A 20,465-nucleotide genomic window follows, 5' to 3' on the forward strand; every position below is an offset into this window, starting at 1 on the left:
GTAGGTGCTCATCCTGCCTGGCAGTTAACCCTCTCTGCTCCTGACTGCTTCCTTCAATTGGCAACAACCCTTCCCTGGAAGCTGGCTGCAAACCTTCGCTGGGGGCTGGCTCATTCATAACATGTCCTATGCCGCAGGTCTCAAATGCAAAATCAAGATGGCGGTCTCTTACAGATACTGCTGCCTGGAATTGGAGGAAGGGGGCAGAGCAGGTGTCAGAAGTTGGCTTTTTCCAGGGCAGTTGTTGGTGCACTGACAGCTTCCCTAGGATGCCTAGTATTGATCTGATCACTGCACTCTTTTATTCGTAAAGCTCAGCAGGTCTCAGTCTGGTTGACGCTTGGAGAGGAACATGCCTGGGAGCAACACAAATGTTGCTCTCAAGCTTTTCGATAAGCAAATTGAATTTAGCTATGAAGGCTAATAGCAACTGGAGAGGCTGAACAGCCCTGAGGTCCCATCTAGTTCTGTGAAACAAACCAGGGGTTTGTGCAAATTCACACATACACACACACAAACTGGGAATATCTTTGACAATCAGTGACATCCTATTGCACCAGCTCATTTCTGAATCTCTCTTTCGGGATTTCCAGACCATTATGCCCATTTAGACACACAACTGCACACACACACACACACATATAGCTCTTAATGGCAGAGCTATTAATGGAACGGCTTGTTTTACAGGGCAAAATAAAATAAAACACAGACGTAGCCATAGGAGCCTGCTGGCTCGGAAAACAGATTGTTGATCACAGAAACCTGCTGTTAACGCCACAGCGACTGTTGATGGTTTGAGCTCCTTGCTGGAAAATTCAGAAACAAGATTGTCTTTCGTGACAGAGTTAAAGGCTAGAAGAAACCTTCTGCCCCATTTTCTGTCAGAGAGGGAAATAACGGTTACCACAGACAAAATGAGGTTGAAATGTAGCTCTTTGGCAGGCTATTTTCCACCATCCCTCTTTAAAGCTGGGCTGAGTGAAATTATGTTGTGATACTGTTTTCCCTTGCAGCAAAATTACCTGTATTTTCAGTCGTTCTTTGGGGCACCTGTAACTCCTGGTATTTCCTGTGCGGCCATCTCCATTCAGTTCCATTGTCACATCAGGTATTGCTCCACAGCAGTATCTCATCCATGGGGAGGGGGGTTAATCAACCTGTTGAGATGAGGGGTGAATGGAGGCATTAGGTTAAGGTAACCCCATTTTCCGGGGACAGTCCCCGGGTTTACAAATTCCCACACAAAATCCTATCATTCCTACTGAAGTTGAAAAGTGTCCCCGGATTCACCTTAAAAAACATCTGGTAACCTTACATTAGGTCCAATCCGAATCTCAATCCGATGGCCTCAAACTCACTTGTGGGTCAGAATTCAACCGCTGAATGGATAATAATAATAATTTATTACGGTATTTATACCCTGCCCATCTGGCTGACTTTCCCCAGCCACTCTGGGCGGCTCCCAATCAGTGTTAGAAACAGTACAGCCTTACATATTTAAAACTTCCCTGAACAGGGATGCCTTAAGATGTCTTCTGAATGTCAGGTAATTATTTATCTCTTTGACATCTGATGGGAGGGCATTCCACAGGGCGGGTGCCACCACCAAGAAGGCCCTCTGTCTCGTTCCCTGTAGCCTCACTTCTCGCAATGAGGGAACTGCCAGAAGGCCCTCGGCGCTGGATCTCAGTGTCTGGGCCGAACGATAGGGGTGGAGACGCTCCTTCAGGTATACAGGACCGAGGATTATACTCATCGGCAGATTTAGCAACACAGTTTCCCCAGAACAAAAAAGGTGCATTCGGGTTTGTGCTTTATAATTAAGATGCATGTAGGGTGCATATTTTCAACAGGAAAAAAATGCAATGAAAAAATATGCATTGGAGGGAAGTATACAGAAACAAACAAACATGCAAATGGGGTGCTTAGAGGAGTTTTTGTGGAGGTTAAGATTTTGTGGGAATGTTCAGGGATGCAGCAGAGGATATGTTGTTTGATTATAGCCTTTCCAACTTGTGTTAACAAGTCCACAATTTAGCAGAGTAACATTCCCCTTTTTTAAAACTCACAGCAGATGCATTTGCTCAGGCTCGCTAAAGCCTCTATAATAACTGTTCTGGTATTTTCCCCTTATTCCCTCATAAAAGATAAGACACGACGCTGTCTTCTATAAAAGTAAAAAAAGAGTTTACTCACTCACATTCTGTTCATAATTGGATCCCAGAAGGCAGACTTAGCTTAGAAAAGTAACATAACCTGGAAACTATCTCATAAGGAGACAGTCCCTTTGTCCTCTCGTGGCTGGAGGCCAAGAGAGCATCTTTGGCTAAGCAGATGTTGCTTCTTCAATGAAAGTTGTCGCAGAGAGAGAGAGATGGCTGTCCTGCCCTGTGCTTTTGTCATTACCTGCACAGGTGAGGCCACACCCACCTCTAGTCACATGCAGAGGAAGTCTGTCCCAGCCCAGAAGGAAACAGGAAGTTTACCTGCTGGCTAGACAAACATTCCTCCCCATGTGTAAAAATGTTCACTTTAGGAATGTTGTACTTGACTGCTCTTGTGTATCACATCCCACAGATTTAACTTTAGAGCTGTTTGAAAGTGGAACAGGCCACCTTGGAAAGTGGTTGTCTCTGTTTCATTGGACGTTTTCCAAAACAGGTTGAATGGCCAACCGTCAAGGATTCTTCAGCTGTTGATACCTGCATTGCAGGAAGTTGGTCTGGATGACTCTTGGAGTTCCTCACAACTCTGCAGCTCTATTATTCTAATGATAAATGTAGCATGACTGAAGTGCTGGAATGAATGAAGGGTCTGAGTACTAATAATAAATCTTAAAGTAACACCAAGGCTTGGTGTGACAGCGAAAAGTCTTTACTAGATGCTGAAAAGCCATTTGAAAATGGCTTGCCTTCCTGAGGCAGAGAGGTCGTCACACGAAGAGGTCAAGAGATTAAGAGCGATTTTGACCTGGCGCTGTTGACAGATGTGTTGGAGGAAAGGGAGGGACGTTGTTGGGTGGAAAGCCTAATCAGAAAGACATCTGTCACCATCAAAACGATGAGGAAAGGTGAGTGGTCCATGGTAGAAAATGCCTGCTGATGCATGAAGCCAGGATCAGAGTGGAAGAGAGACCTCTGTTTTTAGCCACAAGCCAGTCATTAATAAATCTGAAAAGGTCTGTCTGGGCAGAGCGTAATGCAGGAAGCAGATTAAACAACACGCTGCCAAAGATGCGATGAAGAAACCTCGGTGTCAGAGATGGCTGGAAGCAAAGGATGAATTGATCAATGGTGGGAGTTTTTTTGGTTCTAAAAGGGCCAATTCTGCTTCAAACAGTATTGGGGGGTACGATCTGACGTCCGGCTATTGTGGAATGACATTCTGGCATTTTGAAGAGCCTGTCTTGCTTTCATAGAATCAATTACGTGCGGAGCATCATCGCAGATGCAGCCTCAAGATCACAGAACCCATGTTTCAGCGACAGCAGCCATTTATGCAGCCCTAAGACCATGGGTTGGCAAACTAAGGCCCACGGGCTGGATCAGGCCCAATTGCCTTCTAGATCCAGCTTGCAGACGGTCTGGGAATTGCTGCATGGATTGCCAGTGCATGTTCATTCTTTCCCTCTCCCTTCCTCTCCCTTCCTCTCCCTCACACGGTGGCACTTTTCTCCTCAGGGATGGAGCGATCTTGTCCCATGCCAGGCCCTGTCGATGGCAGGAGTCAGCTTGCCCACTTGCCCACCTCAGCAGGGTGGCACTGTGAAGGGGGCATGTGACACTGGCTGCTAGCTGCTGCTGAGTTTTCCTCCTGCTCCTCCTCCCTCTCCCTCAGTCTGCCCTTCCTTCCTTCTCTGCACCCCTTTTCCGCGCCGCTTCCTCACACGCTTTCTTCATCACGGCCTGCCTGCCTCTCTCTCTCCTTCATTCCTCCCATGGCGTTCAGGTGGGTTGTTGCACTGGCCGCGGCTTGTGCATTGGCGGGCGGCTCTGTCTTCTTCTCCGCGTTGCCTCTCAGGGAGCAGCAGCAGCAGGTGGTGGGTAAAAGCTCTGACGACACCCTGGTTCCCCTGCCTCTGTCCGCTTCTCCTCCGCTGGGACTGCTGCTTCTGTCCTCACCGGCCAACACAGCCTCCTACCCCACCATGGCACCATGGCTGGAGAAGCCCAACTGCAGCTATTGGGACGACAACTGAGACAGCTAAAGCAAAGCATCTTCAGGCCTCTGTGGGCAGGTGAAAATAATTCATTTCCCCCCAAAAAATATAATCCGCCCCCTCCCCACAAGGTCTGAGGGACAGTGGACCGGCCCCCTACTGAATTTTTTTGCTGAGCCCTGCCTAAGACTATAAAAGCCCATAGTGCAGTCTATCTGCGAATGAAATCTACATGCATGAAAAGATCAGGTGGGCCAGTAAAAGAATCGCATAATTGTCAGACAAATGTCTACATAAGAAGACCATCTCAAATCATAAGAGGTTGGTAGATATTGGGATGGGCAAAATCGATTTAAAGATAATTAAATGGGGGGTACTTTCTAGAGACCATTGAGCCCCCCCTGTTATGCATGGACATGTTGAAATCCCAGAAGGTTCTTCTATAATTTCCTCCCAAGTTTATTTCTTTATTTAACAAAATGTATATACCACTTGACTGTAGTAAACCGCTAAGCAGTTTACAAGGAATGTAACAACAACAACAACAACAACAACAACAACAACAACAACAACAACAACAATTTATTATTTCTACCCCACACATCTAGCTGTGTTCCCCAAGCACTTTGGGCAGCTTTCAACAGAACCTTAAAAACAGAATAAAACTTCAAGCGTTAAAAACTGCCCTAAACAGGGCTGCCTTCAGATGTCTTCTAAAAATCGGATAGTTGTTTATTTCCTTGACATCTGGTGGGAGGGCATTTCACAGGGCGGGTGCCACTACTGAGAAGGCCCTCTGCCTGGTTCCCTGTAACCTCACTTCTTGCAGGGAGAAAACCTCCAGAAGGCCCTCGGCGTGTAAATAATCTCTTTTAAAAGGTTACAAACAGCTAAAGGAATTTGAAGATGATTATCGTTAACAGGAAAATAAATTAAAACACATTAACACCTATGTTGCTGGCCTAAACAATTGAAGTCAATAGATCCAGAATTGTGATACGACACTACGAATCCCCCAATGGAGGCTGCTGGATACATTTTTATGTACATAGGAAGATATGCAGTAGAGATGGGAACCTGCGACCCTCCATAAACTACTTGGCTACCTCTCATCCTTGACCACCATCCACACTGGCTGGGGCCAACCAGAGATGGCACCCTTCAACATCTCGAGGGAATCAGGTTGGCAAAAGCTGCAACGCACCCATCTTTTAAAAAGAAACCATTCCCCCCCCCCGGCAAAATCTATTTCCCCTGCAACCCCCTGTGTCTTTGCCAAAAGGTCATCTCCCCCCCCCCTTTCACATCATTCCTCATGCACCCCTCTGGCTGTCACCTTTTTTGATCATGTTCCTAATATTGATTTCTGGCTAGACGGACAGAAAACCTGAAGGTCGAGCTGCTCATTGTCTTTTATTCATTTGAAGGCCTGGGGGGGGGGGAGTGGAACCTGGAAAGACAGTGGGAGACAGGCTTCTAGTGCTACACATTACTGTAAGTGCACTGAAGTATTATCAATTTTGATTAGGCAGATTTAAGATTGTTGTTTAGTCGTTTGGTCGTGTCCGACCCTTTGTGACCCCCTGGACCAGAGCATGCCAGGCCCTCCTGTCTTCCACTGCCTCCCGCAGTCTGGTCAAACTCACGCTGGTAGCTTCAAGAACACTATCCAACCATCTCATCCTCTGTCGTCCCCTTCTCCTTGTGCCCTCCATCTTTCCCAACATCAGGGTCTTTTCCAGGGAGTCTTCTCTTCTCATGAGGTGGCCAAAGTCTTGGAGCCTCATTTATGTATGCTACAACAGCAGCAAGAATACTTATAGCAAAGTATTGGAAGACACAAGACCTACCCACCTTGGAAGAATGGCAGATGAAGGTGATAGACTATATGGGACTGGCCGAAATGACTGGCAGAATCCGAGACCAGGGGAAAGAGACGGCGGAAGAAGATTGGAAGAAATTTAAAATTTACCTTAAGAAGAATTGTAAAATTAATGAGTGTTAAAATGTTGTGGTTATATAAAGTAAGGGATTACAGCTGTTAAAGATTAAGTAAAAGAAAAGAAAAGGAAAAATTGGATAAAATTAAGGGGAAGGATTTGCTGAAATAATTTTGGGAATTGGAATGCAGAAAGGGGAGGTATGGGGAAGTCGACGAAGTAACTTTAAGAAAAAAAGGAGTGGAAATTATACGTGTTTGTTTGTTATTGTATGTATATCTTTGTATTGTGTGTATTGTATGTGTTTTTAAAATTTGTGAAAATTATACACACACACACACACACACACACACACACACACACAAAGTACTGCAGCCTCAGCTTCAGGATCTGTCCTTCCAGTGAGCACTCAGGGCTGATTTCCTTAAGAATGGAGAGGTTTGATCTTCTTGCAGTCTATGGGACTCTCAAGAGTCTCCTGGACTCTTCATGGATCACTGCCTTGCTGTGGCGAAGGGGCTTGTATAACTCAGAGAAGCTGTGAACTATGCCGTGCAGGGCACCCAAGATGGACAGGCCATAGTGGAGAGTTTTGACCAAACGTGATCCACCTGGAGCAGGAACCGGCAAGCCACTCCAGTATCCCTGCCAAGAAAACTCCATGGACAAAGACAAGATTTAAGATTGCTACCCAGTAATTACAGTACTGGTCCAGATAGTGCCTTTGGATATCATTGTTCCTTGAAAATATAGGAAAGAATCATTGGTTGCCCATTGCAATGAATGGGGTGGGAGACAGGGAACCCAAAGGCAGATTGACCCAGTCAATGACAAGCAGAGCCAGATAGTTTTAGTTTCTTTCTTTTTTTAATATATATTTTATTAAACAATTTTAACAGAACAAATTATCAATCCATATATCCAATTACCCCCCTTTTTATTTCCCCCCATCCCTCCCTCTCCCACACACTAAGGACTTCCCTCTGCTCCCCTCTCTGATTTATTTGCACATCTTATTCTCTGCATGTTATAAAATTGTACAAATCATTGCCTTATCTTTCATATATTCTACTAATAAATTTGTGGATGTTTATTCAAAATCTGCCAAGGAGTCCAAATCATTTTGTTGTCTTTTTTAAGTTGCTATGTACTGAAGTTCTCACCCTGGGCCAGCAGGGGGATACTGTAGATAGTTTTCACTCAGGTCCGCATATGCAAATAAGGAATTGAAAGTGATGTTCAGTGATTGGGTGGTTACCGAAAGTTGTTGCTGTTGCTTTGTAGTTGAGCTCTGTATAAGCAGGTTGACTGAACCCTTCAGTTCAGTTCTGTTCTGGCCTGTGAATAAACAAGAGCTGTCTGAAGAACCTCTGAAGCAGGTTAAGAACGTAAAGATAGGAAAGGGAGACACCACCACCACTGCCAACGCTCTTGGAGAAAAGAACGTGAGGAGAGCCTCAAAGTGGCTGCTCTAATGGGCCGTTGGCCTGATCCTGCAGGCTCCTTTTATGTTCTTACGCCCTAAGCTACAACCTTCCTTCTCCCATACAAATCACCTCCCTGCTTCTTTGCAGATGATAAGTCTTGCCTGAGATCCCCACACAAACGATGGTGCTCACATATAATGTTTCCCGCTTTCTGTGCTGCTTATCGATATCAAGTCTGTGGCGGCCGTATCTACTGCCATTCAAAAGTAAAACAATTGTAAGTCAAATATTTACTCATATATATCCTCCAAGGATCTCAAAGTGGCATTCAGTACAGTGGTACCTCGGGTTAAGAACTTAATTCGTTCTGGAGGTCTGTTCTTAACCTGAAACTGTTCTTAACCTGAAGCAGCACTTTAGCTAATGGGGCCTCCTGCTGCAGCCACATGATTTCTGTTCGTATCCTGAAGCAAAGTTCTTAACCTGAGGTACTATTTCTGGGTTAGCGGAGTCTGTAACCTGAAGCGTCTGTAACCCGAGGTACCACTGTACATGGACGGTTCTCTCCCTGCCCCTTAATTTATCCTCACAACAACCCTGTAAAAAGGTAAAGGTAAAGGGATCCCTGACCGTTAGGTCTAGTCATGGCCGACTCTGGGGTTGCAGCGCTCATCTCGCTTTATTGGCCAAGGGAGCCGGCGTACAGCTTCCGGATCATGTGGCCAGCATGACTAAGCCTCTTCTGGCGAACCAGAGCAGCGCACAGAAACGCCATTTACCCTCCCACCAGAGCAGTACCTATTTATCTACTTGCACTTTGACAAGCTTTCAAACTGCTAGGTTGGCAGGAGCAGGGACCGAGCGACGGGAGCTCACCCCGTCACGGGGATTCGAACCGCCAACCTTCTGATTGGCAAGTCCTAGGCTCTGTCGTTTAACCCACAGCACCACCCTGGGGAAGGTTAAACAGAGGAAAAGTAGCTATCTTATGATTTCCCAGTGAGATTCAGGGCCTAGTGGAGATTTGAACCTGGGTCTTATAATCGCTGCACCACACTAGGTCTCCAGGGTTCTTCTGATCTTAATTATCATTTGGAAAACACAGCAAACCTCTAGAATGCTGTAAATTTTAAGTACAGTCCTATAAAAGGATGATTGGGTTGGAGTCATACTCTCGGGGCACAGAAAAGGAACTATAGAGATGAGGAATCACTTGAATGTTCAAGAGCAGTACTTGAATTTCATAGACTGAATGGAAATCTGAAGTCAAAACTTCATCACCCGTCAGAGTAAAGGGCACTGATGATTTTCACTGAGAATAAACCACACTGGGTGACTCCTCCTCTTCCCATTGTATCTATATATAGTTATATACAATCTCTTTTTCAGCCTCAGGTGGAAGATATTCCTCATTATATGTCCACTTGTCCTTTACACAATGATCCAAAGAGGCATTTTTAAAATTCCCTGTTGGTACAAGAAAACAGACTCTCCCTGATAGAAAGGGGTCAGGGGTTGTTGTGTGACAACAATGTCTTAGTGACACCTAAAATAGCTCTTTTTCTCCAGTGGCAAAATAATAATAATAATAATAATAATAATAATAATAATAATAATAATAATAGAAAAATTAGGGACCGGATAAAATTGCTGTGAATTGTAAGGGGTTTTCCAAGGTCTAAACTGAAATTTAATTAGTGTAACTGTGTTGGTATTGCTGTTATCAGTTGTCTTGGCTGCTGTTTTTATTTGCAGCTGTTTGAGTTAAATTTTAAACTGATGGCATGGTATTGATTTGTCATGGCCTTTGGCTAGTACATGGAACGCGGGTGGTGCTGTGGGTTAAACCACAGAGCCTAGGGCTTGCTGATCGGAAGGTCGGTGGTTCGAATCCCCGCGACGGGGTGAGCTCCCATTGCTCACTCCCTGCTCCTGCCAACCTAGCAGTTCGAAAGCACGTCAAAGTGCAAGTAGATAAATAGGTACCGCTCCAGCGGGAAGGTAAACGACATTTCCGTGCGCTGCTCTGGTTCGCCAGAAGCGGCTTAGTCATGCTGGCCACGTGACCCGGAAGCTGTACACCGGCTCCCTCAGCCAATAAAGCGAGATGAGTGCCGCAACCCCAGAGTTGGTCATGACTGGACCTAATGGTTAGGGGTCCCTTTACCTTGGCTAGTACAATAAACTGATGGATTGATATTCTCTCTCTCTTTCTCAAAGTCAAAGAAGACTTTCATGCCGGCAGTCCTCATGAAGCTATCATCCACTTTCTAGCTCCGCGAAACCTTTAACTCAGAGAGAAAGAATCTGAACGCAGTTTTGGATACCAAGAGTTTGACTTAAACAGCTGGTTTGAATAGGCCACGCCTCTCCCTCCAGCCCATTGGCTCTCCCCTCTCTACCCCTCTCAAGCCATTGGCTCAAGCCTCTTCCCATCGCCTGCCCCCCTTCTCTCCCCCTCCCCTCTCTTTGCAGGGCGAGGAATACTTCGCAATTTTTCTGCAGGACGCGCGAGAGCCGGGCAGTTCTGCCTGGGCAGGTTTGCGCACAGAGACCTTCTAAGCGATGCCTTGTTAGATCCGAATTCGGCTTCGCATCTTGCTTGATCGGGGTCAAACCCTCTCTTAAAAAAAAATAAAAAATAGCGCGAAGCAAGCAAATGATATAATTTCCAAAAACCACTCCATTTCAAAGGAAATAAGTTTTAAAAACCCACAAAGCGCACCACCCTCAGTATAAATATTTTTTTGCGAGGCAAATGCCTTCGCGGGCACGTCCCAACGGCGTGGCAACTCCTGGTCCCTCGTTTCAAGGCGCTAGGCAGCGCTGAGGACTGGGAGTGAATGTTAATTCCTTCGTAGCCGAGTTGATTTCTGATTTCTTGATTTAAAAAATAATAATACCGAGCGCACACACACATCTCTTTCTCTGCTTGTCTGGACAGTTTTTTTGTTTTTTTGTTTTTTGCACTGCAATGCACTGATGCCATTGCAGCAGCTGTTCGCCAAGCCGTGGGGAGGAAAGACCCTTTTAAAATCTCTCTCGTTTCGCTAAAGGAGCCCCAGCCACCGAGGACTGCTCCAGACAAGACTGCAGTTCGCCTTCCTCGGCTGGAGATCCAAGGGCGTCCAGCTGCCGATCGTGGGATCTCCACCTCGGGACTGCAATGGTAAGGCAACCCTGCGCCCTCGAAGCTACGGGTCACCCCATCGATAGATAATTCACCCCATTCCCTTTGGGCTACAGGAGATTGGAGCGTGTGTATGTGTGTGTGTGTGTATTTTGGAGGCTAAGGAATCAGGGAAATGAGAGAGACTTGCTTGCACGAATCGCTTTTCTTGCAAAGTCGATGCTTTGAAGGGAGAAAAAATCTGGAAAGGTTTGCAAGAATTAAAACGGGGGAGGGAGACGAGCGAGCGACGAGCCGGCGCGGGCGGCGATACTGCAGGACCGCGGCGTGCCTGGGCTTTCACTTCTGCCTGGGAATTAAATTCTTGCATAGGGATCACACACAACGAGACACAAACACACAGCTGGGGGACGAATGCAACGGGCAGACGGAGATGCGCAAACGCGCGGGTGCGCTCTTTGGCGACCTCCGCAAGAACCATGCCGGGATGGAGAGGTGATATGGGCTCGGCTTTTTAAAAAAATAATAACTGGGGTGATGAAAGTGGAGTGTGTCTAAATATATGGATTTTAGTGGGGGGAGGGGAGGAGATAAAGCCGAGCCAGGCTCCCAGGACAGCGTGTTGGTATGTAGCTCACGTCTCCTTTCTTTGCAACATGGCTGGTAATTTGCAAATAAAACAAAACAAACACCCCAGACTGATAGGTAACAAATAACCCGATTCACAAACCGGTTAAGCCGTTGGTTTCTAGGGATTTTAGACTGCCACAGGGTTGGGTGTTTAGAAGGGGCTGCGTGGAAGGCACAGTCAGTCAAAGCAAATGGGAGTTTTGACATTGACTTCGGCGTGAGATGAAGATTGCATTCAAACCTCTTCCGATTAAGTAATTCCATTGCTTTTGAAAACAAATGGACGTTGCTGAAAGGGCTTGTTGTGGATCCAGCGAGATTTATTGGGGGCTGGGAATTAAACGCTGCAATTCTCCTTGAGGCGGGTAGGTTTATTTTCTAAAAATAATTTGGAGGAGGAGGAGAAGGAATCCCTCTGAGGATGAAAGGGTTAAAACTTCCTCCAGAATGGACCTGTGTGTGTTTTCGTGTGCGTCTTTTATGCGCTTCCCCACATCGCCGTTTGGGCAGCTGGTTCCGATGTTTCCAGCGCTTTTGGTGTGAAAATGATGGTCAAGGCTGGTTTGGCCTATTGTGGATTTGTAAGGCGCTTCCAGACATTTTCCTTGGGGGGGAAAGCGATGAATAAATGCAACTAACCATATTGTGCAGCTGCAGTTTAAATAAGTAAGGGAGTAAGGGAACCCTTTTGTAAAGATGTCCTAGTTTTTTGCTTAAGAAGGTGGATGTGTGGTGCTTAGGTCTGAAACTCTACTTGCGACTGATGCTCTCCTTAGTAGAACGATTCTAATATTTCTCTTTCTGTGTCACCTTGGACTGGAAGTCTGTGTGCAAGACCACCACAGCATGCATGGTAAGGAACACAGAATAACATTATGATCCCCTGGTAAATGCTCAGACTATGGCTCTGGGAAGCCTCTCTGCCATGCAACCAGTCCATGCAGAAGGTAAAGGGAGCCCTGACCATTAGGTCCAGTCGTGGCCGACTCTGGGGTTGCGGCGCTCATCTCGCTTTATTGGCCGAGGGAGCCGGCATACAGCTTCCGGGTCATGTGGCCAGCATGACTAAGCTGCTTCTGGTGAACCAGAGCAGCGCATGGAAATGCCGTTTACCTTCCCGCCGGAGCGGTACCTATTTATCTACTTGCACTGGTGTGCTTTCAAACTGCTAGGTTGGCAGGAGCTGGGACCGAGCAACGGGAGCTCACCCTGAAGTGGGGATTCGAACTGCTGACCTTCCGGTGTGGGAGCTCACAAAAACTCTCACCTAAGCCCAACAGTAGGAAACACAAGTTTTACACTGGGATTTAATGTGGGCTTGTTGAAAAGTGTGGTTATATCTTTATTGCATTTTGATTCCGCCTTTCCTTTAAGGAGCTCAAGGCAGCGCACGCAGGTCTCTTCCTATTTTTTCCCAGTCACACCAACCCTGTGAGGTAGGTTAGGCCAAAAGACTGTGACTGGCCCAAGGTCACCCAGTGCATTACATGGCTGAATCAGGATTTGAACCCAGGATTCCCCAGGTACAGCGTATAAGGAGTGGCTTGCTGGTTCAGGCCAAGCTAGTTTACAATCCCATTTCTCACGCTGGCCAGCCAGACTTCTCTGGAAAACAAACCAGGTCTGAAGAACTGTGAGTGTTTCTAGGACTAAGGTGAAACTATGAAGCTCCCTTGTTAATTTTGCTATTAGATGCTGCTTGTTGCTATATTTATAGTAGTGGAATGTGGGGTTGTTTGGGGGGGTATGCTATTCTATTTGCTATTGTTTCCCTATGTTATAATGAAATGGTTATTGTAGTGCTCGTTTGAAGTGCATCCCTGTTTCTTTTCTGTAAGCCACTTGAAGGGTGATTTGTTTGCATGTGTGTGTGTGTGTGTATGCATGCAAAAGCAGCATACAAATAAAATTAATGATTTTTAAAATGAATCAGTGCAAGAAGCCCTCTTTTTTGCTTTTCCTCCAAAGCAAAGGGCATTCACCATGTCACGCTGCCTCTGATATTGAATGGAATATTTATCCCTTCATATCAGTAGTCATTGTTTGTGTAATAATATTGTGAGCACCTTTTCATCTCCCAAGAGGGGGCATAGTCAAATATACATACCTTGTTTGTTTGTTTGTTTGTTTGTGGGTGGGTGAGTATTTATATTCATATTCACACATACATATATGGGTGCTGGAGCAAGCTGGGTTCTACTGAGTCAGACTAATGGTCCATGCAGTTCAGTGTCACCTACACTGCCTTGGCAGCTGCTCTCCAGGGTTTTGGGGATGTGAAGGCAATGGAAACCCTGATCCACATAATCTGTGCAACCCCAATCTAAAATGCAGCACAGGTTAGCAACCGCTGAGCTCAAAAACAGCTTGCTTCCACATTCAGGTTGGGCATTTGAATCCTGATGGACTCAATGAACATTCTTAACGTGAGATGGCTGCAAGCGCATTAGAACCTCTCTCCGGTGCTGAGATTGTCGGGCAATCAGTGTTTTGCACTTGCCTTCAAGCTCACTGAAGCACCAGCTGATTTGAGACTGCTGTTTTTTGCACACTTACTCAGAGTAAGCCCCACTCGTTGACTTCAGTGGGGCTGCACTCATCGCATATGAAAAAAATGACCGGTGGGTCCGGATTCTCCGTACAAGCCATCTCAACTGGCTTGACATTCTTGGATGTGCCAGTCATATATTACTCTTTGGAGAGAATCTGCATGTGCTTCTAAGATTACCATGTGGTCCCCGACCTTACACAAATATCGCTGCTCATTTAAACAATACTTGTTGAATATTTGTGACGAGAAACAGTGGGAGAGAAGAATATTAGGTGTGCTTTGAAAGGATAGTCTCATTCCTGTGAAGCAATCTGGAGTCACTCCATCAAAGTTTTTCCTCGGTTCTGATATCAGTATATGAGATCAGAAGGTCCCAGGTTAAATTTCTGGCATCTCCAGGCAGGGCAAAAAATGTTCCCTTGCTTTCAATACAAGGCAGATTTCCATGTTCTGGTCCTTTGATTGATCTGACTGTGGCTATGAAAATGGGCACAAGCCTGTTAAACTGAAGCGAAGCATATTTGTGTTATCCTTCTTGGCCTCAAGGCTAAGCATCCTTACTTGGAAGTAAGTCCTGTTGGGACTGATGGGACTTAGTCCTGAGGAACCATTGCTACAACTGGACTTTCTTGTTGGCGTTTGTGTTATAGAAGTAAGCTCAATTTGCGGGTTTTAAGTTTTACGTTCATTTGTCAAGGTGAATGCCGGAAGTTTGATCGGTGTTCATATTCGTGTCCAAACATCTGAATGAGACTGAAAGGCAAACAGGTCAGTGGTGGTCAACGTGGTTGTGGACTAGAGTTTACGATCAGGTATATATGTCCATTGTGTGCACATGTACGGATAGGATATGCAGGAAGAAGGACCCAATCTCATGGAATACAAATGGCGTCACTGGGGCAGTGTGTACAGCATACATTTAAAATACATGTGCTCCCTCCCTGCCAAGAATCTTGGGATATGTGATTTTTAAGGGTGCTGAACTGTGCGTAGGGTGGGTGGTAAACAACAGCCTCACAATTCTTTGCAGCAGAACTGTTCTTTAAATGTGGCTCTGTTATATCTCTATCTGGAGTCCATATGTATGCAATATACGACCCATTTGCAGTATCTAGTGGATAATCAACATCCTTATAGGATTTATATGCTAGCCTGTCACTCGTAGTGGGAATTGCATTTCTTCTGGTTATTTGCAGTCACATATTAACTGAGCAAGATTCTGATTTTGACATTCCCAGAATTTACCTGAGATGGTCAGTATCACCACTCAGATATAGATATTCCCCAATTGCTTTAGGTATTTGTGGAATGCGTTAGCTAAGCAGTTTGTGAGGTGTGTTGTGTCTTAGGTTGTATTTTTTTTTTTTTGAGGAAAAAACAGGGCAGCTTTAGAGCACTGACTTTCAACCAGCCGGCTGCACCCAGTAACTGGATCGTGCCCCAGTCTACTGAGGACCACTCATGGGTTGTGATGGCTGTTTCCCTCTGTTTATGTTTATTAGGATAAAAAGAATTGATGGAAGGTGAAGAAAGGGGTAGACAGAGGAACACGAACATATCACTTTTGTGGCTGTGCTTTATTCTTCCTATGTAAGACATCCTGGGAATATTTATATGGAAATATGGCATGTGCATACTTCAAATTAAATAAACGGAATATTAAAAGTGCTCCTGCCCATTTTGTAGTTTGGGGATCATAGGTGGGTCTCGGGTATGAAAAGCAACAACATTATAAGTTTAGAGCAGTAGTATATGTTCAGAATAAATATCTGAAATAAGCGTTCCCTGTAACTGTCTTATACTAGTAAAGGGGATATTCTGTGGAATATGTGACTTGTTTCTTCCACCAGATTTCTCAGGTTTTGATTCTCTGCATCATTCTACTTTCCACTTTCTAAATATGTAAATCCAGGATTCAGTCCCAATTATGACTGTTCTTCTGAATCTATCCCCCCCATGGTCATTGTTAAACCCTGCAACATGTGGAATAGCTTCTGAGCATGCTAAGAGTGCATTTCCCTCCTCATCGATTAACCGCAGCAAGGATTAGGGGAGAAACGGGATTCTGGGTCAGAAGGTAAGACCCACGGATGGAATGTTGGAATTTGTATCGCCAGTTCGTTCTTTCGTAGAACAAGCATCACGTGTGAGTTGCTTGCATTTGCTAATTTCATTTGGGCTTATCGGCAAAATCAGGGTACCTTTTGCCATCTAAACATCCCTGCTCACTTTGGTCTTCAGGTAAAAACAGAGCAAGGGGTTAAAGGATGGAGAGGAGATAGGCTTGCTGGGCATATCGTTCACGCAGACAATTCTGAAATACCCAAGTATTTATTCTCTTTGTGCTGCCTGTTAAAAGTAGCTTTTTCCAAATGATGCAAAAATAGATAACTCTCCTGATCGCTAAGTGATCCTGTACGTGCATGTGCTTTCGTTCCTTCCTGAGTAGCAACAACAGCCTTTTGGCTACCATGCAGACATTGCCCCTGTGCCAGGGCCCATGGCGTGGGAATATAACCAAACATCCAATAATTTAAGGGCTATTCCCAGGACCAAGTTAACACGGGCAATGGCTTCTGTCCACAATGCGACCGCTATAGGGCATGGCTGGATTGTAGGTTTCAGTGATTCCCCTGGAGGGCAGGCTCCCTTGTGGTGTGTTCGATTGGAGCTGTGTTGTCTGTGTGTCTGGAACACAACACACAGTTTTCATCCATCGTTCTGGCACCGTTCCACACAGACACAAATGCACACGCCAAACCTATGGACATTTGCAAAAGGGGCTTTTAGAAGCCACGGTGACCAACTGGGGAACAGGACACCTTGTTCCAGGGTGCTTTTGTGTTCAAACACAGATATCTGGTTTTCACACAGCAAGGCTGTGCAACCATTCACCATTCACAACCCTCACACACCACCAAAGGATAAAACAGGGAAAGCCACAAGGCACAGGGTTGCTATTTTAATGAAATAAAACATAAAATGTATCAGAGAGGCAAAACCAAGAAATGAAATGTGATGGTCCCATTCCAGTCCTTATCGGATCAGATATTTTGTATTATTAAGTACAAAACTTCCACCCATCCACCTGAATGGTGTGTGTGTGTGTGTGTGTGTGTGTGTGACAGTTTCTCCCAGTTTTCAGCAAACCCAAGTCATCCTATTACCTGAAAATGCCTTCATTTGCCAAGTGCAGACATTGCTCCTTTAGCCGTAACACATATTGCCAATATAAGAGCTACTACTATAACTTTTAAGATTGGTGCTGAGTTTTGCTTTCCCCAATTTCTTCCCTCCCTTTCTCTTTTTTCCTTTTGTGCCATTACTTTTTGATTGAAAGACTGTCTTGTTTTAATTGCTGGGATGCAAAATTGCTTTTTCTTTTTTTCTTTTTTTACTGAAGAGCAAACGTTCTAATAAGCAAATACCCCAATTGTGGGGGTTTTTTTTGCAGAACAGATTTGCATTTGTTTTAACCACACACTGGTTTAACTGGGCAACATCCAACCAGAACATTTTTTTTAAAAAATGGAAATAACAATAATATTCTTAAACCTGCTGAATGCTCACCCACAAAGCAAATGTGAGGTCTATGCACAAGGCTCAGATAACCGTCGTAAACATTTATGCCGTTCTGTAGGTCAGCCAAAACGTATTGTGTGTGCAAAGTAGCAAATTGAAATGCAATAAATTTATTTATTTATAATATAAAAAGGGTTTATCAAGGATAAGCAAGTACTGATTAAATTGTACTCAGAGTAGACCTATTGAAATGGATGAACCTAAGTCAGCCAAGCCCTTTAATTTCAATACTCCTCAAAACAAGAAGCATCATTACTAATCAAGGTCACCTTCCAGTAGGGTGAGGCGTGTGAACTGGGCAGTCTCAGGTGCCACATAGAGAGACTCAGAGGGCCACAGCCAGCCCTCGGTTCCCCAGCCTGATTTAAATTCTCTGGGTATTATATACTAAACATTATGGACCCCGGTGTGGCTTAACTCAAATAATAATAATAGTAATAATAATTAATAATAATAATAATAATAATTTTTATTATACCCCGCCCTTCCCAGCCAAGGCCGGGCTCAGGGCCGCTAACAAGCAATAATAAAAATAGGTTGAATGAATACAACTTAAAAACAAAGTAAGGGCAGATCCATACCATATCATCACATTTGTTCCCCCAAAGAATTCTGGGGACTGTGGCTTCGCCCTCAAAGAGCTACAACTCCTAGCAACCATATTGAATTACAGTTCCCAGGACTTTTCACAATTTACATGTGTGCTGCTGAATGAGCTTCAGTTGTGTGGTGTGGATCTGCCCAAAGTTCACAGAAGGAAAGTTCCCCATTCCATCCTCTCTGCTGCAGCCTTGAAAAGCCTCGTGAGAAGGTTGGGGGGGGCACCGAGAGCAGTGGCGTAGCGTGGGGGGTGCAGGGGGGCCGGCCGCACCGGGCGCAACACCTGGGGGTTAGGGTTAGGGGGCGCAAATCCACGGGTTAGGGGGCACAAATCCACGGGTTAGGGGGCGCAAATTACTTGCCTTGCCCCGGGTGCTGACAACCCACGCTACGCCACTGACCGAGAGTGTTCAGAATACATCTGGGTTGGGGTCACAGGGAATCATCCCAAAGCTGACTTGGGTGGAAGTTAACTTAAGGATGATGTTCAGGGAAGAAAACATTCCTGCCTTTCTCCATTCCTCTCCACAACCCACCCCACTGAATTTAGGAAGATTTGGGGCAGAGAAAAGAAAAGCCTTCTCCCCCCCCCTTATAGGTTCCCTTTGCCTGAAAGTGAGATGAGCGCCGCAACCCCATAGTCACCTTTGACTGGACTTAACCATCCAGGGCTCCTTTACCTTTTTTTACAGTCATACCTCGGGTTGAATGTGCTTCAGGTTGAGCGCTTTCAGGTTACGCTCCATGGCAACCTGGAAGTAACAGAGTGCGTTACTTCCGGGTTTCGCCACTCGCGCATGCGCAGATGCTAAAAATGATGTTGCGCGCATGCGCGGAAGTGGCAAAACGCGACCCACGCATGCGCAGATGCACCCTCATGTCTTACGTTCCATTCAGGATGTGAACGGGGCTCCAGAACGGATCCTGTTCGCATCCTGAGGTACCACTGTATATAGAGATAATAAGCAACAGTTCACTCCTGCCACAAAACCAACTTGACTGCCTTTGCGGGTCAGCTGAAGACCTCAGCCTGCCTTATTTTGGTTGTTCCGTCCACGGGGATTATATCATAAGTCTTTCATGCGACTCAAACCCCATCTTTACTGGAGAGCAGGTTGTTAGCGTGACTGACGGCCCCTTCCTAAAGGATCTCTCACTTAGAATATTCAGCGCTGAATTGAGTGGTGCCTATTGGGACCGGTAGGGCAGAAGGCTGGGAGACCAGCAGTAGGTGGCGCTAGAGCCAAATGCCTGGGTAGACAGGGATGCTTTTACCTTCCTCCTGAACAAAGGGGACAAATCACCTCTCTAGGGAGGGCATTCCACAAAGGGGGAAACACCACCAAGAAGACCCTGTCATGGATCTTTGTGCTGGGCCCGGGGGTTAACCCGAGCAACGCGGTCCAGGTCCGGTCCCAAATCCAAGGATTCCACAAGGAGTCAGTTCAACAGGGCCAAGGCAAGAAACCAGGCAAGGTCAGGCACAGGGTAACAGGCAGGTGGCAGGAAGTAGCAATGTTGCTCCCGCAACCTGAGGCGGGGTCCAGCGGCCATTTATCTCTGACAGGGTAACGGCCGGTCCTGATCCCCCGGCAACTCACCTCCCTGTCTCGCCCAAAGGCCAGCACTCTTCCTGCGAGTACTCAGGTCTCTCCTCCTCTCAGACCTGAGTCTCTAAAGCTCGGGAGGCATTGGTGGGTTACTAGACCCAGAGGCCACCTCTGCCTCCCCTGAGCAAACCGGTAGTGGAGCAGCTGTAAGTGATGGCCAGCTGAAGGCAACGAGGTCACCCTCACATCTGGAGCCAGGGCAGGCTCAGGCCCCTGACTCGGCTCAGCTGGCGTTTGTTGCAGGAGAACCTGTGCAGACTGGGACTCTTTAGGATCAAGCCCAGACTTGGTTCAGATGCCGCCTGAGGCAGAGGATCTGGTGTGGACCGAGACTCCTCTGGCTCCGAGTCTGAGCCCCAGTCGCAGGCCATCACAATCTTCTCCTATGTGGCTGTTTCCACACTGTGGAACTCTCTCCCCAGAGAAGCAAGACTGGCTTCCTTCTTGTGTTCTTCCAGTGGCAGGTGAAGACTATTTTATTCTGACAGGCCTTTGGGGACTGATTTTGTTTGTTTGTTTTAAGGAAAAGGCTTTTAATATTGCCGTGCTATTTTATTGTTTTTATTATCTGTATTTTTAAATTTTGCTTCACTCTATTACACTTTAATTATTACAGTGGTACCTCTGGTTACAAACTTAATTCGTTCTGGAGGTCCGTTCTTAATCTGAAACCGTTCTTGACCTGAGGTATCAATTTAGCTAATGGGGCCTCCCGCTGCCACCAGTGCGCGATTTCTGTTCTCATCCTGAGGTAAAGTTCTTAACCCGAGGTACTACTTCCAGGTTAGCAGAGTCTGTAACCTGAAGTGTTTGTAACTCAAGGTACCACTGTAATT

The 20,465-nt window shown here is 45.8% G+C and overlaps 2 protein-coding genes across 9 annotated transcripts in view; both read left to right on the forward strand.

Moving 5' to 3' along the window:
- GHRHR (growth hormone releasing hormone receptor) overlaps positions 1 to 20,465 on the forward strand; it is a 443,159-nt gene that overhangs the window by 246,185 nt on the left and 176,509 nt on the right. The window lies entirely within an intron of this gene.
- Positions 10,028 to 20,465, forward strand: part of ADCYAP1R1 (ADCYAP receptor type I) — a 152,220-nt gene continuing 141,782 nt past the window's right edge. For 3 of the 8 annotated variants that reach the window (XM_082192459.1, XM_082192464.1, XM_082192462.1), the window contains exon 1: positions 10,028 to 10,695. The gene's annotated coding sequence lies outside the window, so the exon portion shown is untranslated. Of the gene's footprint in view, positions 10,696 to 10,923; positions 11,152 to 20,465 lie in introns of those variants that run through there. The other 5 variants (XM_082192461.1, XM_082192463.1, XM_082192465.1 and 2 more) reach the window with 3 other exon arrangements.

Source organism: Podarcis vaucheri (genome assembly GCF_965113315.1).
Source record: "Podarcis vaucheri genome assembly, chromosome: 12".
NCBI lineage: Eukaryota > Metazoa > Chordata > Lepidosauria > Squamata > Lacertidae > Podarcis > Podarcis vaucheri.